The sequence below is a fragment of the Pristis pectinata genome, chromosome 25, assembly GCF_009764475.1.
Source record: "Pristis pectinata isolate sPriPec2 chromosome 25, sPriPec2.1.pri, whole genome shotgun sequence".
Taxonomy (NCBI): Eukaryota; Metazoa; Chordata; class Chondrichthyes; order Rhinopristiformes; family Pristidae; genus Pristis; species Pristis pectinata.
In genome coordinates this window covers 6,391,042-6,405,750 of record NC_067429.1, presented here as the reverse complement: position 1 = coordinate 6,405,750, position 14,709 = coordinate 6,391,042, and the positions used below count along the sequence as shown (strand labels likewise).

General features: G+C 46.3%; 1 protein-coding gene across 1 annotated transcript in view; it reads left to right on the top strand.

Annotated features, from left to right (window-relative positions):
- The window catches only part of LOC127582937 (plexin domain-containing protein 1-like), a 245,554-nt gene that overhangs the window by 67,271 nt on the left and 163,574 nt on the right, over positions 1-14,709 (top strand). The window lies entirely within an intron of this gene.

Genomic DNA, 14,709 nt, shown 5'->3' with positions numbered 1-14,709 from the left:
CCTCGAAAAAGCGGCCAGCATAGTCAAAGACCCCTCCCACCCTGGACATTCTCTCTCCTCCCCCCTTCCATCAGAAGATACAAAAGCTTGAAAACACGCACCATCAGGATCAATAACAGCTTCTATCCCGCTGATATCAGACTCTTGAACAGACCTCTTGTACGTTAAAGATGAACTCTTGACCTCACAATCTACCTCATCGTGGCCCTTGCACCTTGTTGTCTACGTGCACTGCACTTTCTCTGTAACTGTGACACTGTATTCTGCATTATGTTATTGCTTTTCCCTGGTACTACCTTGATGTACTTACGTTTTGAAATGATCTGTATGGATGGCAGGCAAAACTAAGTTTTTCACTGTATCTTGATATGTGTGACAATAATAAACCAATAACAAAGCTCTCTGTGTGAAAAAGTTGCCCTTCAGGTTACTATTAAATCTCTCCCCTCTCATCTTAAACCTATGCCATCTAGTTCTTGATTCTTCAACTCTGGGAAAAAGACTGTTAACCCTATCTATACCCCTCATGATTTTATACACCTCTATATGATCATCCCTCAGTCTCCCACGCTCCAATGAATCAAGTCCTAAACTGCCCAACCCCTCCTTATAACTCAGTCCCTCGAGTCCTGGCAACATCCTATGGCATTTTTCCTATAGCAGGTTGACCAAAACTCAACGTAATACTCCAAGTGTCACCTCACCAACATCTTGTACAACTGCAACATAACCTCCCAACTTTTATGCTCAGTGCCCTGACTGATGAAGGCCAGCGTGCCAAAAGCCTTCTTCACCACTCTGTCTACCTGCGATGCCATTTTCAGGGAACTATATCCTTATACTCTGTCTCTCTGTTCTACAACTCTCCCCAGGGCCCTACCGTTCATCATGAAAGTCCTATCCTGGTTTGTCTTCCCAAAATGCAACACCTTGCACTTATCTGAATTAAACTCCATTTGCCACTCCTTACCCAGCTGATCAAGATCCCGCTGTAATTCTTGATAACCTTCTTGGAGTAGAGTGTGCAGCCGAGTCTCCAATTTATAGACATGACATGAAAAAAATTGCTGGAATGATCTCTAAACTGAGTGGGTACACTCAGAAAATGAACCAATGAACCATCTGGGGCCTTTTCTCTGATCTGACCGAAGTCTTTAAGACATGGAGTTTGAGAAGGTAGATGTGTTTTCCACTTGCAGATAAGGCTAGAACCAGGGGTTATAAATATGAGATAGTCACTCTCAGATCCAATAGAGAATTCAGGGAAATCCCCTTGACCCAAGGAGTAGTGAGAATGTGGAACTTGCCTTCTCAAGGACCATTTGGGGAGTAGACGATGAACGTGTTGCTGGATAAACAGCTGAGGAAGTAGAGGTAGAATGAAATGTTGATGAAGAGGGTTGGGAGAAGGGTCACATGCAGAATAAAGACGTACTTGGAGCATCGGCCCCCTTTGTGTAAGTTATTGACAAAGGGAGTTTTGATTGGTATATGGGAAACAGGAGGAATGGGACTAATGGGGTTTAAAGGGAATAACACGGTCCTGATGGGCTGAATGGCCTCCTTCAGTGTTGTTATAGAACATCGAACACTACAGCACAGTACAGGCCCTTCGGCCGACAATGTTGTGCCGACATTTTATCCTGCTCTCAGATCTATCTAACCCTCCCCTCCCACATAGCCCTCTATTTCTCTATCATTCATGCGGCTACGTAAGAGCATCTTAAATGTCCCTAATGTATCTGCCCCCACAACCTCTGCAGGCAGTGTGTTCCACGCTATAAGATAAGAAATGAGTGTGTCGGAGGAGTCTTGTTGTCCGGCTGTAGGAAGGAAAGGGAGAAAGATTTGAATAGGACTATTGTGGAGTTTGGAGGCAGGGGCTTCTGACTTACCCTCATTTTATAGCAGCATTGCTAAGGGTGATGAAGTCCTGAAGGGCTTCAGGTATCCCACAATGTCCCATTCATACACTGCACCCCTGCCCCGTGCTTGCTGGTGTCCAGTGGTTTGGGGTCCAGAGCTTCACTTTCAAACCCTCATCCCTGGCCCAGCCCCTTGTTCCTAAATGAAAGGACAACTTGACGCCCCCTCTGCTCTCTCAGATGACAGAAAAGATCCTGTGGCACTAGCTTGAAGAAGGGCCGGAGAGCTCCCCTGGAGATGGGATCTGGCTATTATCACATTGCTGTTTATGGGAGCTTGCTGTGTGTAAAGTGGCTGCCTGCAGTTCAACAGTGACTGCTGTTTCACAGTACATTATTGGCTGTTTAACGATTGGAGACAGCCTACTATACAAATGCAAGGCTCTTTCTCCATCTCCTCCAGCCCTATAACCTGCTGAGCTCTCTGTGTTCTTCCAGGTCTGGCAGTCCCAGTTTTCCAGTCTCTCCCTCTTTGGACAAGTCTCCTATGTTTACTCCTCCTTTGGTGCCACAATATCAAATGTTACTTGGAAATGCTTCTGTGAGGTGGCTTGGGGAGTTTCAACTCCACCAAGGATAAGATGTTTATTTATTAGTCACATGTACAGTACATCGAAACACACAGTGAAATGCATCTATTTGCGTCACTGAGAATGTGCTGGGGGCAGCCCGCAAGTGTCGCCACGCTTCCAGCGCCAGCATAGCATGCCCACAACTTCCTAACCCGTATGTCTTTGGAATGTGGGAGGAAACCGGAGCACACGGAGGAAACCCACGCAGACACGGGGAGAACGTACAAACTCCTTACAGACAGTGGCGGGAATTAAACCCGGGTCGCTGGCGCTGTAATAGCGTCACGCTAACCGCTACGTTACCATGCCGCCATGTTCATGTGTCAAAGGCTTAAGCGACTGAAGGTTTAGTGGTCAATGGTAAAGTGATGAAAATCAAGAGTTGAAAGACTTCAGAACTGAAGGGTTGCAAAGATCCTGGAGATTTGTAGAGGTGGGGGCTGTGACAGAGCTTCATCATGGGGTGATTCAAAAGCTTAACCAGGAGGCAACTTCAGACCATGAGGAGAGGGGTGAGGGACTTAGGGCTGGCTGTTGAGGTCCTGATGAGTTCAGATTTATGGGGGTTGGGCTTTGTGGGTTAAGTCATGATAGTGTGGGAAGTGTTGAACCCAGGTAAGGTAATGTATCTTTACTAGTCACATGTATATCAAAACGCACAATGAAATACATCTTTTGCGTAGCGTGTTCTGGGGCAGCCCGCAAATGTCGCCACGCTTCCGGCGCCAACATAGCATGCCCGCAACCTCCTAACCGGTATGTCTAGTCACCCAGGGGCAACAAAGGCCAAAATGAGAGTTTCTGCAGCAAAGGAGCTGAAGCAGAGGTAGAGAGAGATGATTTTATGGTAATAAATGTCAGTGGCCTTGGTAGGATAAAGCAGGCACTGCAAACTGAAACAAGCGTTTGGGCTTGTGGGGAAGGGCTGGTGGGCTGTGATTCATGGACTGAGGGTGGAGGGGTATGGAGAGGATTGAGCAGTGGAGAGAGGATGCAGTTGATAGGGAGCAGGGATGCATGGGGGGGGGGGGGGAAGAGGAGCCTTGGGTGATGATTGGGTTAAGAAAGCTTTCAAGGTGACTAAGACACAAGAGAGTGCGGATGCTGGGATCTGGAGCAACCTGCTGGAAGAACTCAGTGGGTTGAGCAACATCCATGCAAGATCCTAATGCTGGGTTTCAACCTGAAACATCGACAATTCCTTCCCTCCCACTGATGCAGCTCAACCTGTTGAGTTCTTCCAGCAAATTGTTTGTTGTTCAAGGTGATTGAGATAGGTTTGGTGACACTGTGGACTTCCAACTGAGGGAGGAGCATGAGTCTGACTGGAAGGCAGGCGACTCAGACTCCCTGGCAATTGAGCACTGCAGCAAGGATTTTGCAAACTAATGCTGAAGCAACAACCTCTGACTATGGCATATAGTGTGTGAGATCCTTGTCATCATATCTACTAAGGACCTGGAGCAAGATTCTGGAAAATTATAATTGATGCATCAAGCACATGATTACATGTAGTTATTGATAGAAAGTCTGTTGCTCGGCATACAAAGCACACAAAACTCTTCAGGATAGAGTTTCTCGGCTGCATTTTCTCATTGTGTTGATAATTTTTTTTTCCTTTAGCTTTCCAAGAAGTGTTCTGGAGTTTGATCCTTAATTCCTGCAGACTCTGGGAGACTCCAGGATGTTTGATAACCCCAGTGAAAAGTTGGTTCCACTCATTCCAGGACTGGATGAATTGGATAATGGGTGTGTATTGGTCCCTATGGGTTTACATTGTGCAAGCTCCTTCTGCCTTGGACTGGGAAAACAGTTATCCCGAGATGACAAGTCTCCCTGTGTCAGCTATCTAAGGAATAATGGTGAAGTACGCAGTTAATCTGTCAAGTGAATTTTGCTTGGGCTATCTGATGACATTGCATCATATGTTTTGCCATGAACTCATCAGCATTAAATATAATCGGTTATTCATTAAAGTGCCCGTTAAAATCTTCGCTGATCCCTAAAAAAATCATGACAGAATTACAGAATGGTTACATCATGGAAGGAGGTTATTGAACCTGTTGCATCTATACTCTCTTTGTATGAAAAGCATCCAGTTAGTGCCCTCCCCGCCCTCTCCTCTTGGGCCCACAGTGCCTTCCTTTAAAATTCGTACCCAGTTTTCTTTTGAATGATAAGGTTGAATCTGCCTCTACTACCACCCCAGTTCGTGGAATAGCAGAATTTGGAAGGATTTTCCTGATCCAGCTTATAAGAGTGAGGCGTCCATTTTGTTTACCTCAAAGAGTCCGCTTCCAATCATGTGTCAACCAATAAGGTGGAGTCACGGAGCTGGACCTTCTCAAGCCACTGTACTGATGAATGATGAAGGTGTTCCCGGAGTTCTGTTAGCTAGGATGTTCCCAGTTTTTATCACGATGCCTTTTCTTGTCAAGATTGTGTGTGATTTAGAGGGGGACTTGCAAATGGTGGTGTTCCCATGCACTTTCTACCTTTGTCTTTCTAGGTGTAGATGTTGCAGGTCTTGGTGCTGCTGTTGAGAGTGGCGGTGGTGAATTGCTGGGGTGCATCTTGTGGACAATACTTTACAAATACAAGCCACTGCAGATGCTGGAAGAGTGTATTAAAGGTGGTGGCTCAGCTTCTAGTTCGGCAGATTGCTTTGTCCTGGATGGTACAGAGCTTCTTGGATATAATTACCAGCGAAGAGCAATTCTTCATGTAATCAGTTTGGCGAGTCTGGAGTGTCACCTGATGTGGGGTTTCCCATGCCTTTGGCTGGTGAGACCAGCCCACCAGAACAGTTCTGCCCTGTTTCCTGTAGCCATCCTGCCTCATGAACTGGGGGAAGAATTGAGGTAGGCACACGTCAGGGTCAAACCTTCCATCCTGATTTCCTCCAAGTGTTCTATGCAGACAATGAAACAATTCCCAAATAGTAAACCTCCAATAGGCTGGCAGCTGGTTGTTTGGAAATCCTGATGGTCTGGCACCAGACTCACTCATCAGTCTGGACTGTGAGGCAGAGTGCAAGTAGGCCGTGCGGCCAGAGCCAAGGTCTGGGGTGTGGTTGGGGCTGAGGTCCCGACCGTGGGCCAAGTGTGTAGCTGGAACCCGGGTTGGGGTCCGGGCCACCGGATGTCAGCAGTATGGTTGGATTTGCAGCTGGAGCCAGAGTCTGGAGTCTTTGTATATTTAAACACACCGAGTTCACTGGAAACCTTATTATACCTCCGTGTATAATGGATAAACAGTGAAATGTATGTGTGTTTGGGCATTAATAAGAGTTACATCCAATACGCCAGAAAATCTGGCACTCTGGCACCGTCAAAGTCCCAAGGGTGCTGGATTATTGGAGTTTTACTGTACATAGCAGTAAGCTCTGTCCAGGCTCACAGATTTATCTCTGTTTGGGGTACCCAACAGGAACTACTGTGCGAAGAAGACAGGGGCAAGGAGAGAAATAACGGGGAGAGGGGAACAAAGGAACAGAGTCTGCGATATTGCTTTGCTGTGGTGATGGGAAATGCTCATCTTCAGAGGTCAGTAGATACCCAGAAAGCTGGGGAATAATGTGCTGGCTTCATGGGCCTGCATTGTCACAGCACAGATGAATATAACATTTTAAACACACTGGCAAGTCTCTTGCATTTGCTGGATTTGGTTTTGGCCAGGGTCATTGAGAAACACCCAAAAATATAAAAATAATGAATGATGGTTAGTGACAACCCTGGAAAGCACTCGTAATGAAGTAGGAAGGGTTGTCCAAACAAAGCTTGGGATATTGGGCACATTCATTGCAAAATCAGTAATAACAGCCTGATAAATAGGAGCAGGAGTAGGCCACTCGGCCCCTCAAGTCTGCCCTGCCATTCAATATGATCATGGCTGATCTATCCTCTTCTGTGCCAGTTCCCCATGGCCCTCAATTCCTTGACTTATAAACTTCCTCTGTAAATACCCCAGTGATTTACCCACCACAACCCTCCTGGGAAGAGAATTCTTCCACCCTCTGCAAGACAAAGTTCCTATGCATCTCCGTTTTAAATGAATCCCTCCCAATCTTGTATGTTGCTTTGTTCAAGATTCTCCCACTAGTGGAAGCATTTTGGTATCTCCCCTGCCATACCCCCTGGGGGTCTTACATTTCAATAAGATCATCCCACATTCTTCTAAACTCTAAAGAATATAGGTCAAATTTTGTTCATTGAAGGGCAGCCCTCTCAAGCCAGGAGTCAGCCCAGTGAATCTTTTTTTGGAACTACCTCCAATTTTCTTAATTGCTTCCATAAAAATTTTATTTTTCCATTTTTACTGGAATTGATGAAGCCCAAAACGTTGACTGTTCATTTTCCTCCATAGATGCTGCCTGACCCACTGAGTTCCTCCAGCATTTTGTGTTCATTGGTCCAGATTTCCAGCATCTGCAGTCTCTCTCTCTTGTGTTTCTGCTTTGAAAGTTGCCTTACCTTTGGTTGTGATCTTGTGTGGCATTCAAGAGCTGCCACTTGTTCCTCATCTAGTCAGAGTCAATAGGAAGCTGTTAAACAGAGAGATTTTAAGTTATGTAACTTCAGGATGATTTGAAAAAGCTCACAGACAATGAAATACTCCTGTGGTGTCATTGTTGCAACATAGGACAGGCCCAACGCCAATATGACTATGGCATGATCCCAGAAATAGCAGAACATTTACAACTTTAGCAACATAAAACTTGAAGTGCTGGAAATACTCAGCATGTCAGGCAACATTTGTGGAGAGACAAAACAGGATTAACGTTTTGGGTCGATGAACTTTTGTTTCCTTGTTTTATGTCAGGTTTCCAGTGTCTGCATTATTTTGCTGTTGATCTATTTTAATGACCTCAATTGAAAGGTAAATATTAAAAGTTCAACATCTTCATAATTGCCTGTTTAGAGAGCAGTCAGAGCCCCTTGTTCAACAACTCAGCCAAAAGGTGGAACCCTCACCTCTTAGTAAAACTCCGATAATCTGGCACACTCGACGCTTTGGTGATCCCAGACTATTGGATTCGCTTTTTCTTAGATGGCACACACAAACTTTCCAATTAACCCACTAAGGTTAAAGGCAGTGCAGGAATCAGGGGCCCGGTGACTTTAATGTGGGAAATAGGCGCCTGGTGAATTTCTAGGGAACATTGGAACTGGGGACCCCATGAGTTTTGAGGGAAGTGCTGGAGCCAGGACCCCATTGTTTCAAGTGGGCAGTGGAACCAGGAACCCCGTGAGGTTCAAAGGAGCACTGGAACTGTGGCCCTGACGAGTTTCAGGGGAATTCAGGAACTTGGGTGCCAGAGAGTTTTAGGGGAACACAGTGAAGCATCATCTGAGGAGCCTGATGCAGAACCATTGAGATTTCCAAATAACTGGATAACTTCATCAGAGCTTTACTGTACTTAGATTTGGTTCATGGATCTTTCATACCATCAACCTGCAGCCTTCTGTGTTGGAGGCAGGTGTCCCATGCGCTGACCCACAGCAGACATCAATGGGTTGCTGCCCAACTATGAGGTAGGCAGTGGGAGTTGGCCTTAACAACAGCAGGCTAGAGAAGATGCATAGTTAAACCAAGGATCAATTTGCCCTATTCAGAGGGGATGGGGGAATCTGGTCCAAGGCAGCTGTGGTGCTTCCTGCATTGTAACAGTGACTATATCTAATTAATGCACATCATTCACTGTAAAGAGTTTTGCGATGCCCTGTTGTCAGGTATGGTGCTATGTAAATGGAACTTATTTGCCTGATGTTAATGGCTGCCTGAAGTAAGCATTGGAGGTGTGAGTGGCGGGGAGGCATCAACTCTGCACCTATTCTGTCAAGCAGAATGCTGTATGTTTCAACGGGATCACCACCCATTCTTCTAAATACATTCTGTACCGGATTGGAGTACAGGCCCAGTCTGCTTAATATCTTCAGATACTGCAAACCTGCCATCCATCTGATGAGCTTTCACTCCAACTCTCTCTATTACATCTTCCTTAGACAGGGACACCAAACTTACACCTAGTATTCCAGATGCAGTCTCACCAGGATCCTGAATGACATCTCTACTTTTTTGCATATTTTATCTAGCAATGAAGATCAACATACCATTTCCTTCCTGATTGCTTCTGAACCTGCATTTTAGCTTTCAGTGATCAGTGTACAAGGACTCCCAAGTTCCTCTGAACTACAATACTTTTTCAATTTCACACTATTCCTAAAACATAAGAGGAACAAAGGACTGCAGATGCTAGAATCTAGATGAAAAAACAACAAAGTGCTGGAGGAACTCAGCAGGCCAGGCAGCATCCGTGGAGAAAAGCAGACGGTCAACATTTTGTGTTAGGACCCTTCTTCAGGACTGAAGATAAGAAAAGGGGAAGCCCAATATATGGAGGGGGGAGGGGAAACAGAGCAGTGATAGGTGGACAAAAGAGGGGAGGCGGGGTGGGCACAAGGTGGTGATAGGTAGATGCAGGTAAGAGATAGTGATAGGCAGGTGTGGGGGGGGAGAAGGGAGGAGAGTGCAGATCCACTCTCAAAGCTAAGGAGGCAGGCGGCATGGGGAGAGGGGAGGAGAGGAAAAGGAGAAAGAGAGAGAGAAAAAATGGTGAGGAGGAAAAGAGAGAGAGGCTAGGAAAGGGAAGAAAAGAAGAGGCAAAGTGGGGGGTGGGGTTTGGTTTACTTAAAGTGGGAGAATTCGATGTTCATGCCGTTAGGCTGTAAAATCCCAAGGCAGAAAATGAGGTGCTGTTCTTCCAGTTTGCGCTTGGATTTCTCCCGGCAGTGGAGGAGGCCGAGGACTGACATATCTGTGATGGAGTGGGAGGGGGCGTTGAAGTGACTGGTAACAGAGAGATGTAGATCGCGGTTACGGACGGATCATAGGTGTTCTATGAAACGGTCACCTAGTCTGCGTTTGGCTCATATCCCTCTGAATCTTTTCTATCCATGTACCTGTCCAAGTACCTTTTAAGTGTTTTTAATATACCTGACTCAACCACTGGCAGCTCACTCCATATACTCACCACCCTCTGGGTGAAAAAGTTGCCCCTCAGGTTCCTATTAAATCCCGCCCTACACCTGTGTCCTCTGGTTCTTGATTCCCCAACCCTGGAATAAAGATTGTGCATTGGCCCAATAAATGTCCCTCATGATTTTATACACCTTATTCTCCTATACTCCAAGGAATAAATTCCCAACCTGCTCAACCTATCAGGAGAGGCTGGACAAACTTGGGTTCTTTTCTCTGGAGCAGCAGAGGCTGAGGTTTGATCTGTTGGAAGTGTATAAAATTATGAGGGGAATAGATAGGGTGGACAAGCAATATGTTTTTCCCATTATTGAGCAATCCAATACCAGAGGGCATGCATTTAAGGTGAGAAGGGGTAGGTTCAGAACAGACATGAGGGGTATGTTTTTTACTCAGGGAGTGGTGGATGCCTGGAATGTGTTGCCTGATAGGGTGGTGGAGGCAAATTCATTGGGGGCTTTTAAGAGGGGCTTGGATGGGCACAGGGCATTCTGTAGGTAGGAGAGATTAGCTATGTCGACACAACATTATGGGCCGAAGGGCATGTTCTGTGCTGTACTGTTCTATGTTCTATTAACATCTCTCCATAACTCAGTCCCTCGAGTCCCGGCAATATCCTCATAAATCTCCTCCGGCCTCTTTCCAGCTTAATGGCATCTTTCCTATAGCAGGTGACCAAAATTGAACACAATATTCCAAATGTGGCCTCACCAATGCAACATAACATCCCAACCTATGTCATCTTGTTCTTGATTCCCTAACTCTGGTTAAAAGACTATCTATTCACCCTATCTACGCCCCTCATGATTTTATACACTTTACATTTGAAATTTCTATTCCCTGTTTTCTGTCCATTAACTAATTCTCCACACATGCCAGCATTTTACCGCCAATATCAAGTGCTCCAATTTTTTTTAATAATCTCTTGTGTAGCACCAAATTGACGGTCCAATCTGAAAGTCCAAACAGACCACATCTGCTGGTTTGCCCTTATCTATTCTGCCAAACATAAACAAAAAAATTCCAACAGATTTGTCAAACATGATCTCTTTTCATAAATCCATGCTGCCTCTGCCCAATCCTATTATTATTTTCCAAGTGCCCCATTACAACTTCCTTAATAAAAGATTCCAGCATTCATCATGCTACCCTTCATCATGTTGGATTCGGCAGTGATGAATTTCAGAATGGCAGCACTCCAAGAGAAGAAAGAGACTTTAAAACAGATGTGGGGAGAGATTTTTTGAAAACAGCCTCCTAAATAGCCAGGATGATGAATCCTCCTTGAACTGGCACACAGAAGGAGACCCTTGGTGGGTAATTGAGAATTTCATCTCTGTAATATATCAATTGCTCAACATGAGAATGAAGATAAATTGTGACATCAAAACCATCAGTAGGACTGAATATTACTTGTGCTGTAGTGGTTGATTGAGGTAAGGTTTAGGAAAGCCAGATATCTGGAGCCAAGATAGTGGACATTTCTTTTTGTGTTCTCTTGTATGATTAGCCCCCATTTGTATGGCTGTAGATGCAGCAGCCCTTGAAATACAAATAAAAGCTGCCTTCACAGCCCAAGAGCTAGTGAAATAACACAGGAAATTGTTCAAAGGAATGGTGAATTCGTGAAAAAGAAAACATTCAATCAAATGTTCCCTTGTTTGGAGAACCAGTTGTCATTTCGATGTTGAGGTGATGTAGCAGACAGGCAATGGTGGACACTGAAATAGGATGTGAGATGAGAGGAGATATCTTTATTAGTCACATGTACATCGAAACACACAGTGAAATGCATCTTTTGTGTAGAGTGTTCTGGGGGCAGCCCGCAAGTGTCGCCACGCTTCCGTCGCCAACATAGCATGCCCACAACTTCCTAACCCGTACGTCTTTGGAATGTGGGAGGAAACCAGAGCACCCGGAGGAAACCCACGCAGACACGGGGAGAACATACAATCTCCTTACAGACAGTGGCCGGAATTGAACCCGGGTCGCTGGCACTGTAAAGCATCATGCTAACCGCTACATTACCGTGCCTGCCCTTTTGAATGTTTTATCATCGGGATTTTCAGACAATGGAACAGAATATTTGATTAGAAATTTTCCAATCTATTGACTCCATCCCCTTCCCTTGCAACTGTCTGAACGTGAATCAGTCTGGTCATTCACCATTTAGCTCCAAGTTGAACTTTGGACCACAGATCCATATTGTTTTACTCCTGCCTCAGCTGACGTGTGGCTCTCAGCCCTGTGTTTGTCACTCTCCACAGCTCTATCCCAGCACTCTCCTGACCTGCCTCCCTTGATATGTCCTCTGTAAACTTCTGTCACCCTAAACCCTAAAGTCCATCAGCCATCGGGCAGTCTGAAGTCCCACCCTTCAAGGTTCAATGACAGCTTCTTCCCCAATGCCGTCAGGTTCTTGAACTGACTTGAAAAACGTTAACAGTACCTCTGACTATATTTTTTTGCTCTCTCTCAATCTCAGCATGTTTATTTTGTTTTTTGTTGCACATGCGTGATTTATGTTCATTTAAGTTTATGTTTGTTTTCGTCTTATGATGTACCATGCTGCAAAAGGCTATTTTTCATGGCTTTTATGTCCTATGTATGTCTGTGATGACAGTAAACTTGAACTTGAACCATCCCTGCCAACTCTCACCCTTCTCTGCAATCATCCAACCCACATCCAGGCAGCCCAGCAGCTGCTCCCTGTCCTCCCCGTTGTTTCAGGCCAGATGGTCGGTGAGTCAGTGGAGTCCTTCAGCAATCACCAAGCTGCTGACTTTCTGGCAACTTGCTCAGCTTGCCTCGCCTGCCTTGCCGTGGTGCAGATGCTGAATCCCCTGGCCCCTGTATCAGTCTGCAGCCTCGTCCTCTCCAGCTACCTGGGGTCTGCTGAGAATTTTTAGGGCACCTAAACCACTGAAGGGGTTGGAACAATAGGTGATCCACCCAGTGTAACAGTTGAGGAGGAAGCTTTATGGTTGATGGAGCCCTCACATGCATTTCCTCCATTTCCCTCGTGTCTGCTCTCACCTCCCCCTCTCCCCCAGACAGAACATCAGTAGGCTTCCATTGTTTCTCAGCTTTCACCCAACCAGCCTCTGCGTCCAGCACATCATCCTCTGTCATTTCTGCCAGCTCCAACACGATCCCAGCACCAGTTGCATCCTATCTCCCTCCACTACCCCACCCGCAACCCCCCCCCCCCCCAACTTTCTGCTGGGACCACTCTCTTTGGGACTCTCTGGTCCACTCACCCCTTCCCACCCAAGCCTCCCCATTCCCTGGCACTTGCCCCTGCCACTGTAGGAGACTTTCCCTCCTCCCTCACCACCATCCAGGAATCTAAACAGCCCTTCCAGGTGAGGCAGAGATTCACCTGCACCTAGAGGCATAGAGTCATACAGCACAAATAAGGCCCTTCGGCCCAACTGGTCCATGCGGACTTTGTCCAACCTTCTTTTCTGTATTTGGTGTTCATGATGTGGCCTCCTCTGTAGCGGCGAAACCAAGCGTAGATGAGGAGACTGTTTAGCGAAGCATCCGCAATAGTCATCTTGAGCTTCTGGCTGCATGTCGGTTTGACTCTCCTTCCCGCCCCCACCCCCACGTCGAACTGTCTGCCCTCAGCTTTCTTCATTGCCGCGGAGGAGCCAAGTGCAAGAGAACAACATCTCATATTCCGTGGGTGGCTTACAACCCAATAGTATCAACATTGAATTTTCCAATTTCAGGTAACCCACACCCCTGGTGTTCTCCTCCCACATGGACTCAAGTTTAAGTTCAAGTTTATTGTCATGGGCGTACGTACCCAGGGTGTAAGTTCCATGAAAATGAGCTTTTTGCAGGAGCAACACAGGGCATTACAGACATGACAAACATAAGTTACATAAATATATTAACATAAATGAACTCACCTGTCGACATAGGTTTGTTCTCCCTTTGTCCACCTTTCCCATCCCTGTCCCCCCCACCCCCGGTTCCATCCAACCATCATCCCCTCCCCATCTGGTTCCACCTTTCACCTGCCAGCCTCTCTCCCACCCCCCTTCATACTGGCGTACTATACACCGGCAATCTTCCCTGTTCCCTCTCAGTTCTGATGCAGGGTCTCGACCCGAAATATCGACTTCTCACCTCCACAGACACTGCCTGACCCACTGAGTTCCTCCAGTGTTCTGTTTGTTGTTCCAGATTCCAACATCTGCCGTCTCTTTTGTCATCGTACCGCTACAGGCTGTGCCTGCCAATCCCAGCCGAGATTCAGCAGGATTGCCAAGAGCCCTCAAGCGGCCTCGGGGTCGATGATTCACCCTGACACCCCTGCTGATCCACATCAGGGCCACCACACTGGCACAGCTGGTCTCCCACTTGAAACGTTAACTCTGCTTCTCTTGCCACAGAGGCTGCCTGAGAGTTTCCAACATTTTCTGTTTTCATTTCAGAGCTGCTGTCTCACAGCTCCAGCGATCCTGGTTCAATCTGGCCTCGGGTACTGTCTGTGTGGAGTTTGCATGTTCTCCCTGTGACTACATGGGTTTCCTATGGGTGCTCCGGTTTCCCCCCATATCCCAAAGACATGGGGGTCAGTAGGCTACTTAGCCATTGTAAGTTGCTACTATGTAGGTGAGTGAAAGAGACTTGGGGAAGCTGAGGGGAATGTGGGGAGAATGAATTAGGACTTGTGTAATTGGGTCTTTGATGGTTGGTGTAGACTTGCTGTATGACACCATAGTTCCCAGCTAAACAATGTCTTAGACTTAATATTCTCCTTGTTTCACACCTCTCAAAGGCCTTGTTGAAAATAGAAAATAGAAAAGTCAGCACAGGAACAGGCCCTTGATGTTGTGCCGAACTAGTTAAGCTATTGACACCTAATTAAGCTAACCCACTCTACCTGCACATGGTCCATATCCCTCCATTTTCTTCACATTCATGTGCCTATCTGTTAAATGCCTCTATCATATCTGCCTCTACCACCACCACCCCTGGCAGCACATTCCAGGCACCCACCACTCTGTGTAAAAAACCTGCCCCACACGTCTCCTTTGAACTTATCCCCTCTCACCTTAAATTCATGCCCTCTAGTATTAGACATGTTGACCCTGGGAAAAAGATACCGGCTGTCTATCTGTGTCTCTCATAATGTTATAAACTTCCATCAGGTCTCC